Consider the following 15,603-nt stretch of genomic DNA (forward strand, 5'->3'; position numbering starts at 1 on the left):
AGATCCTGGTAAGTATTCCTTTCCTTCATGTGTTGTTGGACTCACTGTTTCTTCTGTGCATTCTGTGTCAAACATCTCTGTGGTTACAGGTATAGTAGTGCCTTGTGTTGTCGCACCAGTGACAGATCCTGGTAGGTATTCTTTTCCTTCATGTGTTGTCGGACTCACTGTTTCTTCTGTGCATTCTGTTTCAAACATCTCTGTGGTTACAGGTATAGTGGTGGTTTGTGTTGTCTCACCAGTGACAGATCCTGGTAGGTATTCTTTTCCTTCATGTGTTGTTGGACTCACTGTTTCTTCTATGCATTCTGTTTCAAGGCTCTCTGTGGTTACAGGTATAGTAGTGCTTTGTGTTGTCCCAGCAGTGACAGATCCTGGTAGGTACGCTTTTCCTTCATGTGTTGTTGGACTCACTGTTTCTTCTGTGCATTCTGTTTCAGACATCTCTGTGGTTACAGGTATAGTACTGCCTTGTGTTGTCTCACCAGTGACAGATCCTGGTAGGTATTCTTTTCCTTCATGTGTTGTTGGACTCACTGTTTCTTCTATGCATTCTGTTTCAAGGCTCTCTGTGGTTACAGGTATAGTAGTGCTTTGTGTTGTCCCAGCAGTGACAGATCCTGGTAGGTACGCTTTTCCTTCATGTGTTGTTGGACTCACTGTTTCTTCTGTGCATTCTGTTTCAGACATCTCTGTGGTTACAGGTATAGTGGTGGTTTGTGTTGTCTCACCAGTGACAGATCCTGGCAGGTATTCTTTTACTTCATGTGTTGTTGGACTCACTGTTTCTTCTGTGCATTCTGTTTCAGAGACCTCTGTGGTTACAGGTATAGTAGTGCTTTGTGTTATCTCAGCAGCGACAGATCCTGGTAGGTATTCTTTTCCTTCATGTGTTGTTGGACTCACTGTTTCTTCTATGCATTCTGTTTCAAACATCTCTGTGGTTACAGGTATAGTAGTGCTTTGTGTTGTCCCAGCAGTGACAGATCCTGGTAGGTACGCTTTTCCTTCATGTGTTGTCGGACTCACTGTTTCTTCTGTGCATTCTGTGTCAAACATCTTTGTGGTTACAGGTATAGTAGTGCCTTGTGTTGTCTCACCAGTGACAGATCCTGGTAGGTATTCTTTTCCTTCATGTGTTTTTGGACTCACTGTTTCTTCTGTGCATTCTGTTTCAGACATCTCTGTGGTTACAGGTATAGTGGTGGTTTGTGTTGTCTCACCAGTGACAGATCCTGGCAGGTATTCTTTTACTTCATGTGTTGTTGGACTCACTGTTTCTTCTGTGCATTCTGTTTCAAAGATCTCTGTGGTTACAGGAATAGTAGTGCTTTCTGTTATCCCAGCACTGACAGATCCTGGTAAGTATTCCTTTCCTTCATGTATTGTTGGACTCACTGTTTCTTCTGTGCATTCTGTTTCAGAGATGTCTGTGGTTACAGGTATAGTACTGCCTTGTGTTGTCTCAGCAGTGACAGATCCTGGTAGGTATTCTTTTACTTCATGTGTTGTCGGACTCACTGTTTCTTCTGTGCATTCTGTTTCAGAGATCTCTGTGGTTACAGGAATAGTAGTGCTTTGTGTTGTCCCAGCAGTGACAGATCCTGGTAGGTACCCTTTTCCTTCATGTGTTTTTGGACTCACTGTTTCATCTGTGCATTCTGTTTCAGACATCTCTGTGGTTAGAGGTATAGTACTGCCTTGTGTTGTCTCAGCAGTGACAGATCCTGGTAGGTATTCTTTTCCTTCATGTGTTGTCGGACTCACTGTTTCTTCTGTGCATTCTGTTTCAAACATCTCTGTGGTTACAGGTATAGTGGTGGTTTGTGTTGTCTCACCAGTGACAGATCCTGGCAGGTATTCTTTTACTTCATGTGTTGTTGGACTCACTGTTTCTTCTGTGCATTCTGTTTCAGACATCTCTGTGGTTACAGGTGTAGTAGTGGCTTGTGTTGTCTCACCAGTGACAGATCCTGGCAGGTATTCCTTTCCTTCATGTGTTGTTGGACTCACTGTTTCTTCTGTGCATTCTGTTTCAAGGATCTCTGTGGTTACAGGTATAGTGGTGGCTTGTATTGTCTCAGCAGTGACAGATTCTGGTGGGTATTCTTTTACTTCATGTGTTGTTGGACTCACTGTTTCTTCTGTGCATTCTGTTTCAAGGCTGTCTGTGGTTACAGATGTTGTAGCTCCTCGTGTTGTCTCAGCAGTGACAGATCCTGGAAAGTATTCTTTTGCTTCATGTGTTGTTGGACTCACTGTTTCTTCTGTGCATTCTGTTTCAAAGATCTCTGTTGTTACAGGTATAGTAGTGCCTTGTGTTGTCTCACCAGTGACAGATTCTGGTTGGTATTCTTTTGCTTCATGTGTTGTCGGACTCACTGTTTCTTCTGTGCATTCTGTTTCAAACATCTCTGTGGTTGCAGGTTTATTAGTGCCTTCTGTTGTCCCACCAGTGACAGATCCTGGTAGGTATTCTTTTACTTCATGTGTTGTTGGACTCACTGTTTCTTCTGTGCATTCTGTGTCAAGGATCTCTGTGGTTACAGGTGTAGTAGTGGCTTGTGTTGTCTCACCAGTGACAGATCCTGGCAGGTATTCCTTTCCTTCATGTGTTGTTGGACTCACTGTTTCTTCTGTGCATTCTGTTTCAAGGATCTCTGTGGTTACAGGTATAGTGGTGGCTTGTATTGTCTCAGCAGTGACAGATCCTGGTGGGTATTCTTTTACTTCATGTGTTGTTGGACTCACTGTTTCTTCTGTGCATTCTGTTTCAAGGCTGTCTGTGGTTACAGATGTTGTAGCTCCTCGTGTTGTCTCAGCAGTGACAGATCCTGGAAAGTATTCTTTTGCTTCATGTGTTGTTGGACTCACTGTTTCTTCTGTGCATTCTGTTTCAAAGATCTCTGTTGTTACAGGTATAGTGGTGGTTTGTGTTGTCTCACCAGTGACAGATCCTGGCAGGTATTCTTTTACTTCATGTGTTGTTGGACTCACTGTTTCTTCTGTGCATTCTGTTTCAGAGACCTCTGTGGTTACAGGAATAGTAGTGCCTTGTGTTGTCTCACCAGTGACAGATTCTGGTTGGTATTCTTTTGCTTCATGTGTTGTTGGACTCACTGTTTCTTCTGTGCATTCTGTTTCAGACATCTCTGTGGTTACAGGTATAGTGGTGGTTTGTGTTGTCTCAGCAGTGACAGATCCTGGTAAGTATTCCTTTCCTTCATGTGTTGTTGGACTCATTGTTTCTTCTGTGCATTCTATTTCAAGGCTGTCTGTCGTTACAGATGTTGTAGCTCCTTGTGTTGTTTCACCAGTGACAGATCCTGGTAAGTATTCTTTTGCTTCATGTGTTGTTGGACTCACTGTTTCTTCTGTGCATTCTGTTTCAAACATCTCTGTGGTTACAGGTATAGTAGTGCCTTGTGTTGTCCCAGCAGTGACAGATCCTGGAAAGTATTCTTTTACTTCATGCGTTGTTGGACTCACTGTTTCTTCTGTGCATTCTGTTTCAGAGACCTCTGTGGTTACAAGTATAGTAGTGCCTTGTGTTGTCTCACCAGTGACAGATTCTGGTAGGTATTCTTTTGCTTCATGTGTTGTTGGACTCACTGTTTCTTCTGTGCATTCTGTTTCAGACATCTCTGTGGTTACAGATATAGTAGTGCCTTGTGTTGTCTCACCAGTGACAGATCCTGGTAGGTATTCTTTTCCTTCATGTGTTGTTGGACTCACTGTTTCTTCTGTGCATTCTGTTTCAGACATCTCTGTGGTTAGAGGTATAGTAGTGCCTTGTGTTATCTCAGCAGTGACAGATCCTGGTAGGTATTGTTTTGCTTCTTGTGTTGTTGGACTCACTGTTTCTTCTGTGCATTCTGTTTCAGAGATCTCTGTGGTTACAGGTATAGTAGTGCTTTCTGTTATCCCAGCACTGACAGATCCTGGTAAGTATTCCTTTCCTTCATGTGTTGTTGGACTCACTGTTTCTTCTGTGCATTCTGTTTCAAGGATCTCTGTGGTTACAGGTATAGTAGTGCCTTGTGTTGTCTCACCAGTGACAGATCCTGGTAGGTATTCTTTTCCTTCATGTGTTTTTGGACTCACTGTTTCTTCTGTGCATTCTGTGTCAAACATCTCTGTGGTTACAGGTATAGTAGTGCCTTGTGTTGTCTCACCAGTGACAGATCCTGGTGGGTATTCTTTTACTTCATGTGTTGTTGGACTCACTGTTTCTTCTGTGCATTCTGTGTCAAACATCTCTGTGGTTACAGGTATAGTAGTGCCTTGTGTTATCTCACCAGTGACAGATCCTGGTAGGTATTCTTTTCCTTCATGTGTTTTTGGACTCACTGTTTCTTCTGTGCATTCTGTTTCAGACATCTCTGTGGTTACAGGTATAGTAGTGGCTTGTGTTGTCTCACCGGTGACAGATCCTGGTAGGTATTCTTTTACTTCATGTGTTGTTGGACTCACTGTTTCTTCTGTGCATTCTGTTTCAAAGATCTCTGTGGTTACAGGTATAGTAGTGCTTTCTGTTATCCCAGCACTGACAGATCCTGGTAAGTATTCCTTTCCTTCATGTGTTGTTGGACTCACTGTTTCTTCTGTGCATTCTGTTTCAAGGATCTCTGTGGTTACAGGTATAGTAGTGCCTTGTGTTGTCTCACCAGTGACAGATCCTGGTAGGTATTCTTTTCCTTCATGTGTTTTTGGACTCACTGTTTCTTCTGTGCATTCTGTGTCAAACATCTCTGTGGTTAAAGGTATAGTAGTGCCTTGTGTTGTCTCACCAGTGACAGATCCTGGTGGGTATTCTTTTACTTCATGTGTTGTTGGACTCACTGTTTCTTCTGTGCATTCTGTGTCAAACATCTCTGTGGTTACAGGTATAGTAGTGCCTTGTGTTATCTCACCAGTGACAGATCCTGGTAGGTATTCTTTTCCTTCATGTGTTTTTGGACTCACTGTTTCTTCTGTGCATTCTGTTTCAGACATCTCTGTGGTTACAGGTATAGTAGTGGCTTGTGTTGTCTCACCGGTGACAGATCCTGGTAGGTATTCTTTTGCTTCATGTGTTGTTGGACTCACTGTTTCTTCTGTGCATTCTGTGTCAAACATGTCTGTGGTTACAGGTATAGTAGTGCCTTGTGTTGTCTCACCAGTGACAGATCCTGGTAGGTACTCTTTTGCTTCATGTGTTGTTGGACTCACTGTTTCTTCTGTGCATTCTGTTTCAAACATCTCTGTGGTTACAGGTATAGTAGTGCCTTGTGTTGTCTCAGCAGTGACAGATCCTGGTAGGTATTCTCTTGCTTCTTGTGTTGTTGGACTCACTGTTTCTTCTGTGCATTCTGTTTCAAGGCTGTCTGTGGTTACAGATGTTGTAGCTCCTTGTGTTGTTTCACCAGTGACAGATCCTGGTAGGTACTCTTTTACCTCAAATGTTGTTGGACTCACTGTTTCTTCTGTGCATTCTGTGTCAAATATCTCTGTGGTTACAGGTATAGTAGTGCTTTGTGTTGTCTCAGCAGTGACAGATCCTGGAAAGTATTCTTTTCCTTCATGTGTTGTTGGACTCACTGTTTCTTCTGTGCATTCTGTGTCAAACATCTCTGTGGTTACAGATGTAGTAGTGCTTTGTGTTGTCCCAGCAGTGACAGATCCTGGTAAGTATTCTTTTCCTTCATGTGTTGTTGGACTCACTGTTTCTTCTGTGCATTCTGTTTCAGAGACTTCTGTGGTTACAGGAATAGTAGTGCCTTGTGTTGTCTCACCAGTGACAGACCCTGGTAGGGATTCTTTTTCTTCATGCTTTGATGGACTCACTGTTTCTTCTGTGCATTCTGTTTCAAGGATCTCTGTGGTTACAGGTATAGTAGTGGCTTGTGTTGTCTCACCAGTGACAGATCCTCGTAGGTACTCTTTTCCTTCTTGTGTTGTTGGACTCATTGTTTCTTCTGTGCATTCTGTTTCAAGGCTGTCTGTGGTTACAGTAGTAGTAGTGCCTTGTGTTGTCTCACCAGTGACAGATCCTGGTAGGTATTCTTTTGCTTCTTGTGTTGTTGGACTCACTGTTTCTTCTGTGCATTCTGTTTCAAACCTCTCTGTGATTACAGGTACAGTAGTGCCTTGTGTTGTCTCACCAGTGACTGATCCTGGTAAGTATTCTTTTACTTCATGTGTTGTTGGACTCACTGTTTCTTCTGTGCATTCTGTTTCAGCTTTCTCTGTTATCACAGATATAGTAGTGGCTTGTGTTGTCTCACCCGTGAGAGATCTTGGTAGGTATTGTTTTGCTTCATGTTCTTTTTTACTCTCTTTTTCCTCTGTGCACTCTGTTTCAGAGCTCTCTTTTGTTGGATTTATATGTGATCCTGCTTTTTTCTCCCTAACTTCATGTCCTGCTTGTGTGAATGGTCGTTCTTCATCAGTAAATGGCTTGGACAGCTGCTCTTCCAAATTTTTCAAACTTCTTGTCAAGTCTTTTTCTCTTGTTTTCCCAATGGAATCAAATCTTTCAGACATAGTTGTTGTCTCAAATTCTTCCCTGAACTCCATCTCAAAGCTGTTTGTTGTTGGAGGTTTCTCAGGTTGTTCTTTAGTCCCACAGAATACATTCACTTGATCTTTTGCATTATGCTCTTTTACAGGAAATATAGCAGGATATGCCTGATGTCTTTCATTGTCATCATGAGAGTTTTCTGACATTGCTTGTACATGTTTTTCTTTTGAGTCTGTTGCTTCTGTGCTTTCTTTTTCGAGGCTTTCAGGAGTTTCTTTGTCTGGAGATCTTGGTATTACGTCAGTTTCCACCTCCTTTTTCACTCTCTTGCTCCAAGAATTTCTTCTTGCTCTGATTACGCCTAAATGTTTGTCGGAGGGCTGAATGCTTCTCTCACCTTGACTGGTGAATGCTTTGAATCGATAGAGCTTTCTCAGAGCACTCTCTTCAGAGGAATCCTCTAATATGTTTTTTCTAAAATTGCCTTTGTCCAAAGGCCTTTTTGATTTAAGAACCTTCTGTGATACATCCATCATCTCTCTGGTCATATTCACATCAACCTCTGTTCTCCTTGCTGATCCATCCTCATCATGCAGCTCCTCTATTTTGAGCATAGGGTTTTGCTTAGTAGTTGAGTATAGAAAAGTTTCTTCCTTTTTGTCTGTAATGTTTATAATTGGAGTTGAGCTGCTTCTCACATTTCTTTCCCATGTGAGAACTGTTTTTGCTCCTTTGGGATGTGGCAGATATCTATATCCCAACCATTTATTGTGTCTTGTGCTCTTCAGTTCTGGCATCACAATTTTTAAAATGTCTTTAAAAGTCAGATTAGCTCTCTCTGTGTATCCTTGATTGAGTGAAGCCTGACTCTTCTCAGAGTTAAGGCTTTGTTCATTCTTTGACTCTTTTTGGCTGACTTGCAGCCTCACCAGTTCTCTGTTATGCAGGATTCTTATTCTCCTGTATTCCCCCTTAGAACTTAGCTTTCTTGTCTTATAATGATCAATGGCCATCTTCAGATGTTTTGCAGCTAAATACTTCATAAACATTTTATTGAGCAATACTGCCACACATTTCCACCCATATTGCTCATGGGTGTCCTGAACAGTCGCGTCTTTAAAATGGCCTCTTCTGAGAGCTATCCAATAAAAAACAATCCATCGAATGTTTTGTTCATGCCAGTGATGCACTTTGGTACTATGTTTCCCTGACCTCTTGGTAAGGAAGTTCCAATTCACAATGCATTTTATGGGAGGGCATGATTTCACATTGACCTTATACAGTGTTGTATGCACACCTCTTCTCAGCAGATTTCCTATAACCTGTCCAGAGAAAGAAGAATACAGACATAGTTTTTTGAGAAACTGAACAAAAGCCACAATTTGGAAAACACCATACTAAAGTATCAGCTTTACCTTATCTTAGCATTTAATGAAGCTAATCTACATACTCTGAATGATATTGTTGCACTGCATTCAAAACCTTGCCATAGTTTTGCCTTTAGCTCATCCTCATAGCACCCAACATCTTTGGTACCATGTCCTAGGCTCTGTGCTGCTGACATGACATCATGTTAAAATTAAAATTCACATTCTAGTTCATGTCATCAGTCATGACATTCGAAACCATTATCCATTTTTTAACATTACAGGTGGATGTGCATTTCTTAAAATAGAAAAAAGAATATATGTAGTATCTTCTGTTTGACAGAGAACCCATGAAAGAGGTATACCATCAGTCACTTAACAGGGTCATATACTAAAAAGTGTTAAAGCTTACCACAGGTGAAATGCGCCAGCCCCTTAAAATGTCCTTGTTTGAAAAACCATTTGTCTGCTGTTCATGATGAATGTGGTATGCCCAGTACATGGGTATAATCCTCAGTCTGTGAAGTACAGCAATGTGAATACATTTTCTTCCGTAGTGCCTGCATGTCCAATGCAATCGAACTTTTTTAAGGCCAAAATTAAGTGCTGCCCATCCACCTGGGAACACTTGCCTACACAAACAACTATCCAAAGGATATTGGAGCCATCTGGTCTTACTCGGGTATAATGGCATCTGGGAAAAAACAGCCAAATACAGTGAAAGCCATGAGAGCTTCATTACAGATGGCAGTTGCAGAACTCCAGTCTAGTAAGACCTAGAGAACGTGGTGTGGATCTCTTACATTGTTTGACATTGAACTGTTAAATTTTACTAAACAAATACAGCATCGCTCTCTTGGCGTGTTGCTAGGCAGTCATTCAGGGTTTTTATTTAAGGTAAGCCAGGTATCTTTTCCTACTGTTTTATTGAGGTTTACATGAAGGAAAATAAAAATGATTGTGATGATTTTAACAAATTTTATATATCACCTTTTTTCACAACATATAAATGTTAGCTGATTAAAAACTACCTGATGTGTTCAAGACCTCAGTATCGTGGAACATACAGCTGAGGCTACAAACACAGCACAGGTAACACTATTTAACAAATGCACTCCCTCCTTAAATATGATGTAGTCAGTTGCATATGTTTAAGATCTATTTTCATTTTCTCTCTCTAAAACTTGTTAGTTAAAAATTACCGGCAGTCACAAAATTATTTTTCAGTCTACATCAGTGATAATGGTTGGCTGTGTTGAACACATGAACAATTTTAACATAGGCTTGTGAGGCACTGCGTTCCCTTCTGCCTAGCCTCACCTAAAGTTACTTTTGTCTGGCAATCTACTTTAAAAAGTTGTACCACCCCACATCCTCTTGGGCTGGCTTCTGAACACATACAAAGCATGTCAGTGTAGAGAACAAAATTTTCTGCTCTATGTCACGAAAAACATAATTTCATTATTTTGTGCTTGGGAAAATGCCAGAATGGTGCAGCAGTCATGTAGAGGATGTTTGGTAAGCACATTAGTATTCTTGGCTAGGAATCTCAGGTGGGCCCCAGCTCTGCCTATATTATGGCCCCCTGCCCCTCCAACCTATACATACCTCTTCAAGTCTGGGTTAGGAACATATGAATCAGAGCTGGGGGTGGAGGGGGCAGTTGCTGAAATTTACAGATAGTGACCAAAGATAAGTTTGTTTAAACACTTTGGAATGATCTTCCAACTACTGTTCCTGAATTTCCAAGAACTCCATGTGTGATTCTTATGTCCTACAAGGATGTTAAATAAAATCTAAGCTGTATAATGTGTCTCTCTACATTCACAGCGGCAACATAATATGTTAAAATTAAATTACCGCAGATTCTCTCAGAAAAAGCTTAAAATATTTAATTAGACTCTGAACTGTTGTTTCAAAACAAAGCACAACAAAAGTATACAACAACATACCTGTAAATGACCAACTTTTGCATTTTGCTTTATTAACAAAAACAGACACAATACATGAACCAATATTTGAGCCAACACAAAAGCTTAGTGAGTGCAATGAAAATAAAAGAATCACCTGCCCTGTGAGGTGTTGGTTCCCAGCCACATGGAAAGAATGGAATTCCAGTGGTGGAATGTTTGCAATACAGTGTGTGAGATGTTACAAATCATTGTCAAGGACTCCTTATTATCCCAAAAAGTATTTCGTACTGAAATTTAAAAACAGTAACGCAGTAATACAATTCTACTTCCCTTTGAAGGGTGGTGTGAATCTCAAAGCTGCAATGAACTGCCAGGAGAATTTTTTTACAAGGTGTTTTCCAGCTATAAATATAAATATAAATATTTTACTCAGTAAGTATGTGTATGGTACAGTCTTGATTGAGATGATTCCCTCTGGTGCCTTTACCTGGATTTTGCCTCTTCAAATCCAGGTTTACCAATGATAGTTTTAATACTCATAGCCCAGAGGTAGATCCAAGAGTGTTTTTTTTTTAAATTGGTGATTGCCTTCCCACCTTTACAAATTTGGGATTTGTGGATCCAAAATGCTCTGATGTAATTGCTCCGTCCTATCTTTTAGTAGGCTTGGATTTGGCTTGAAAGGCCTGCCTCTCATTTCTCATTTGAGTTAAAAGAATAAGCTTACTTTTTGTCATCTTTTGATAAAAAATAGTTGCTCACTCTCCTGAACTTCCCATTAAAATAGTAAAAATGATTATCCTCACTATCTGTTGCTAAATGACCATTATCAACTTTACTGGCTAATTTATTTTGAATGTCAAGCATTCCATCCTTTAAACTGCGCTCTGGTTTGCTTAATTTAGTATGATCTGTTGGAGGAAGTGTAGATAGAGGTGGTTTTAATATTTCCTCTGTACATTCTGTATCTGGTTCTGCTGTAGTAAGTGTCACCTCACTATCATACGTGGATTTATAGCTCCCAACTGTTGTTGTCTTTAATTTGTGCTCTAGCATCTTCTCTAAGCATCTTTTCAAGCCAGCTTCAGTACGATGAATGAGTCCAAAACAAGGACTACTGCTACTATCTGAATTATGTGTTGATGCTGTGATTGAGGGCATGGCTGTTGAGCTTTCTGTTTCCTGTGTGCACTCTGTTTCAAGGCTGTCTACAGACTGTGTTTCTGGTAGAGTTGTTTGAGGGGTTGACAATGTTTCCTCTGTACATTCTGTATCTGGTACTGCAGTAGTTAGTGTCACCTCACTATGAAACGTGGATTTATAGCGCCCAACTGTTGTTGTCTTTAATTTGTGCTCTAGCATCTTCTCTAAGCATCTTTTCAAGCCAGCTTCAGTACGATGAATGAGTCCAAAACAAGGACTACTGCTACTATCTGAATTATGTGTTGATGCTGTGATTGAGGGCATGGCTGTTGAGCTTTCTGTTTCCCGTGTGCACTCTGTTTCAAGGCTGTCTACACACTGTGTTTTTGATAAAGTTGTTTGAGGGGTTGGCAATGTTTCCTCTGTACATTCTGTATCTGGTACTGCAGTAGTTACAGTCATCTCACTGTAATTTGCGGATTTATTTTGACCAGTTCTTGTTGTTCTTAATTTGAACTCTATTATCTTCTCTAAGCATCTTCTCAAGCCAGCTTCAGTACGATGAATGAGTCCAAAACATGGGCCAGCTCTATCTGAACCATCTGTGGATGCTTTGAGTGGGGCCATGGTTGTTGGGCTTTCTGTTTCCCATGTGAACCCTGTTTGAAGATTTTCAGCAGGCTGTGTTTCAGGTGGAGTTGTTTGACGTGTTTTAATAGTTTCGGATGGAGGAAGTGTAGTTAGTGGGGATTGTAATGTTTCTTCTGTACATTCTGTATCTAGTATCTCAGAAGTTGGTGTCCACTCACTTTCTTTTGTGGTCTCTTCATGGACATCAGTTTTATCAGTTGTTGAACTCCCTGTTTCTTCTGTGCATTCAGTTTCAAGCATTTCTGCAGTTGGTGTCCACTCACTTTCTTTTGTGGTCTCTTCATGGACATCAGTTTTATCAGTTGTTGAACTCCCTGTTTCTTCTGTGCATTCAGTTTCAAGCATTTCTGCAGTTGGAGAAATTTCCGGTTGCCTTGTAGTGTGGATGACTCGAATTGTCTTAAACGATTCTAGCTGATCACCTGAGGTGATTTCATTCTCTTTTTCAGTAGCAGGTTGTATCATCACTGAACTTGTTGAAAATGATTCTTCAGTACACTCTGTTGCTGGGGTTTCTGTAAATGGTGTAATGCCATGTTGTTGTGGGGATGTGACCTGAAACTCTGGTGGTTTTGGAGTTGGACTTTCTGTGGTTGTAGTGCCTCCTGTTTGTCGGCTTTCAGGAATTTCTTCATCTGGAATCTGTCTTACTGAGGCAGGTTCCATCACTTTTTGTAGCCTACTTCTCCAAGAACTTCTCCTCTCTCTGAATATGCCCAAAAAATTGTTTGCTGGCAGAATCCTATTCTTTTTATTAGTCGCCAGTGTTTTGAAGGTATACAGCCTTTGGATGGTGCTGTGATCAGAAAAACCTTCTAATGTCTTTTCCAGAAAATTGCTAATGTCCTGCAGCCTTTTTGGTGTCTGTACGTCCTGTGAAATAGTCATTTCTCCAGACATTTCCCCTGTCATCATTACTTCAACATCTGTTCCCTTCTTTGACCCATCTTTGTTGTTTAATTCCTCTATTTTGAAAATATCATTTTGCTTCACAAATCTCTGGTCTGATCGTCCAGTGTCATCCATTTTAACTGCTACTTTGATGCCTGGACCTGATCTACTTCTTACCTTCCTCTCCCAGTTAATTCTCTTTTTCACTCTCCTTGGATGTTGTAGATGTCTGATCACTATTCCTTTTTCAGGACCAGTGATGTTCAGTTTTGAAGCAACATCTTTCAGAATGCTGCCCTGGGGCATCATAGTGTCTTTCCTATCATGTTCAACTAAAGCCAATCCATTCTCCTCATTAAGAGTCTCTTCATTCTCATTCTCTTTCTCATATACCTCCACCGAAGCTTGCATGTTATCATAATCAATGGTTGTATTTAGGAGCTTCAGAGCTAAATACCTTGTGAGCATCTTTGTAAGTTGTAATACTGTCACGTGTTTCCATCTGTAGTTCTCATGAATATCCTGGATAGCAGCCTCTTGAAATATAGCCCCTCTGACATCTATATGGTGGTAAAGAATCCATCGAATATTGTTTTGTCTGTGCCAGTACCACATTTCAGGGTCATGTTGTCCTGGCTTCTTGACAGGGCAGACACCACTAACAATGTGAGTGACTGGAGCAGATGATGTTATATTAATTTCATGGGGCTTTGAACATATCTCTCTTCTCAGGAGGCTTTCTATAACCTGTTAGAAAAATATGAAATAGGGCAAAGAAAATAGTATACTGAGATGAGCATTTCACTTTATATAACCTCTCCATGCACTCAAAATATACCTTCAAGTCAACTTTAAGGTAAAATAGTGTCTCAAGATCAGTTCGTGTTGAGAAGCACTTACTTTTAATTCCAGTTCTACTATATGTCATGTGCATACTTATATTCACTGCCACTGTCATAAATTCAGTTGAACTAATCATATTTTGAAACATAGGCATTTAATCTTCCATTCCTACAAACCAGTTTATTTCCTAAACGACCCTTGATCTTTTATCTACAATATGTCATAGCTCAGACAGGAAACGTGAAAGTAATAATGAATACACATATCACCAAAAGCGAAAAGTATTACTGACACTGTAATATCTAAACTGAAAAACTGACTCATAAAAGATCCATACTGTTATTGGTGAGAAGTGCTAGAGCTTACCACAGGTGAGATATACCAACTCCTGGCTCTCTTCAAAACATCCTGTTGTGAAAAAGCATTTGCCTGCTCTTGATGGATTTGGTATGTCCAGTAAACAGGAATAAGCTTCGATTTGTGGAAAACAGCTATTTGAATACATTTGCTTCCATATCGTCTACATGTCCAGTCCATTTTGTCATTTTTAAAGCCAAAATCGGATGCTGCCCATCCATTGAAAAACACCTCGTCACATAAACTCGTATCCAAGGGACCTTGAGTCCATCTGGCCCCTCTCAAGTGCATGGTCATGTGAGAAAAAGTGACCAAGGATAGTGAAAACCACCAAACATCCATATTGCAGTTGGCAGAGTTTGCAGTAACCTGTTTTCTGCTAATGGGAAAGCCTTTGAACATAACTTTCTTTGTTTGACATTCAACCATCCGATTTTACTAAACAAACAGCATCACTCAACCACTTGGAGCACCCGGCCTCTTCTCTTCACAAGGGTCAGATGTGCTCTCCTCTGTAGTATCAAAGTATGAAGCCTTACAAAGGGCTGAAAAAGTGTTTACAAGCTCAATCCTTTTACAGTTGTGTGCTCCATGGGCTAAAATTATTGAATACTGCTATGACACTGCATATGAATTTACGTGCTGACAGTCTTTGTTTTATGTACTTATGGACGCAACAAATGTGACAAATTAAGACAGCTTTTCCCATTTTCCTTTTCCTGATGACATCAAAGGTGCTTCAACGGCAGCCAGTTTCAAACCTAGACTTAAAACCAAACTGTTCTCAGATGCTTTTTGTTAACTGATCGAATGCACTCTACTTTTTAATTTTTTTTCCTATGATCTTTTATGCACACTTCCTTTTTAATCTTTTATTTTTCTACCTTCTTTTAACTGTTTTAATACACTCTACCTTTTTTGAATCTCTTATTTCTCTGTGTTCTTTTATCGGCTCATTTGTAAAGCACTTTGGATTATTAATGTGTATGAATTGTGCTATATAAATACACTTGCCTTGCCTTGCCTTTTTGTCAGGCATCTCACATCATGTACTGATGGACTATGCCTCCCTGAAAACACTGTTCACAAGTCATGATTAGATTTTCTATAGAACAGGTTTGCCAACACCACTCAGTGTATACTTATCAAAAGGAGAACTCCCACTGAATGTTGAACTGGTTAAAGAGAAACAGAATCTCTTCCTGCAGTTCACACCTTGTGGGAGAGAACCCTTAAGTGTGTGATGACTCACTCATGGAATCAATGGGGCTTCAGTGAATTTGATATATATATATATATATATATATATATATATATATATATATATATATATATATATATAACAAAAGACAGAATGAGGTTTAACCTGTTAAATACAGGAGACAAGCAGTGTTGTGCAACATACTTTGTGTATAATGCAAATGTACAAGTTATTTAAGAAGTAATTTAAATAATTATTCCCCATACTGCAAAGGTTAAAAAGTCACTGTAATTTTCTATAATATTTGATTTGGTTGTATAATAAACACTGAACTAATGTGTAGTATCTTTGCCATAAAAACACACCAGATTGGATATCTATTCTATCCATGCGTTCATCGCGGGATCTTTCCAGACACTTGTTTTTTGGCTTCGCTCCTTTCTCTTTCTTTCTTTTTGCTTTATGATTTAACAGAAACCCACTGGATGTGCCATTCTCACTTTTATCGTTGACAATGAGTCGCTTGATAAGCCCAGGTCAGCTTGTTTAAATGTACATGCTAAAATGCAAATTTTCAATTTCAGTGGCTAGTGAGAAAGAGGTGGACTATCTTGTTTTATGCACAGTGTTACTGCATCCAAATGAAGTTGGAAGGAATGAAATGGAAGCAGCAGAGAAGGCTTCCATGAGCTGATTGAGGAAACTAAAAAAATGTCACAGCCAATACATGGTGTA

This window comes from Chanos chanos, chromosome 3, assembly GCF_902362185.1.
Source record: "Chanos chanos chromosome 3, fChaCha1.1, whole genome shotgun sequence".
Lineage (NCBI taxonomy): Eukaryota > Metazoa > Chordata > Actinopteri > Gonorynchiformes > Chanidae > Chanos > Chanos chanos.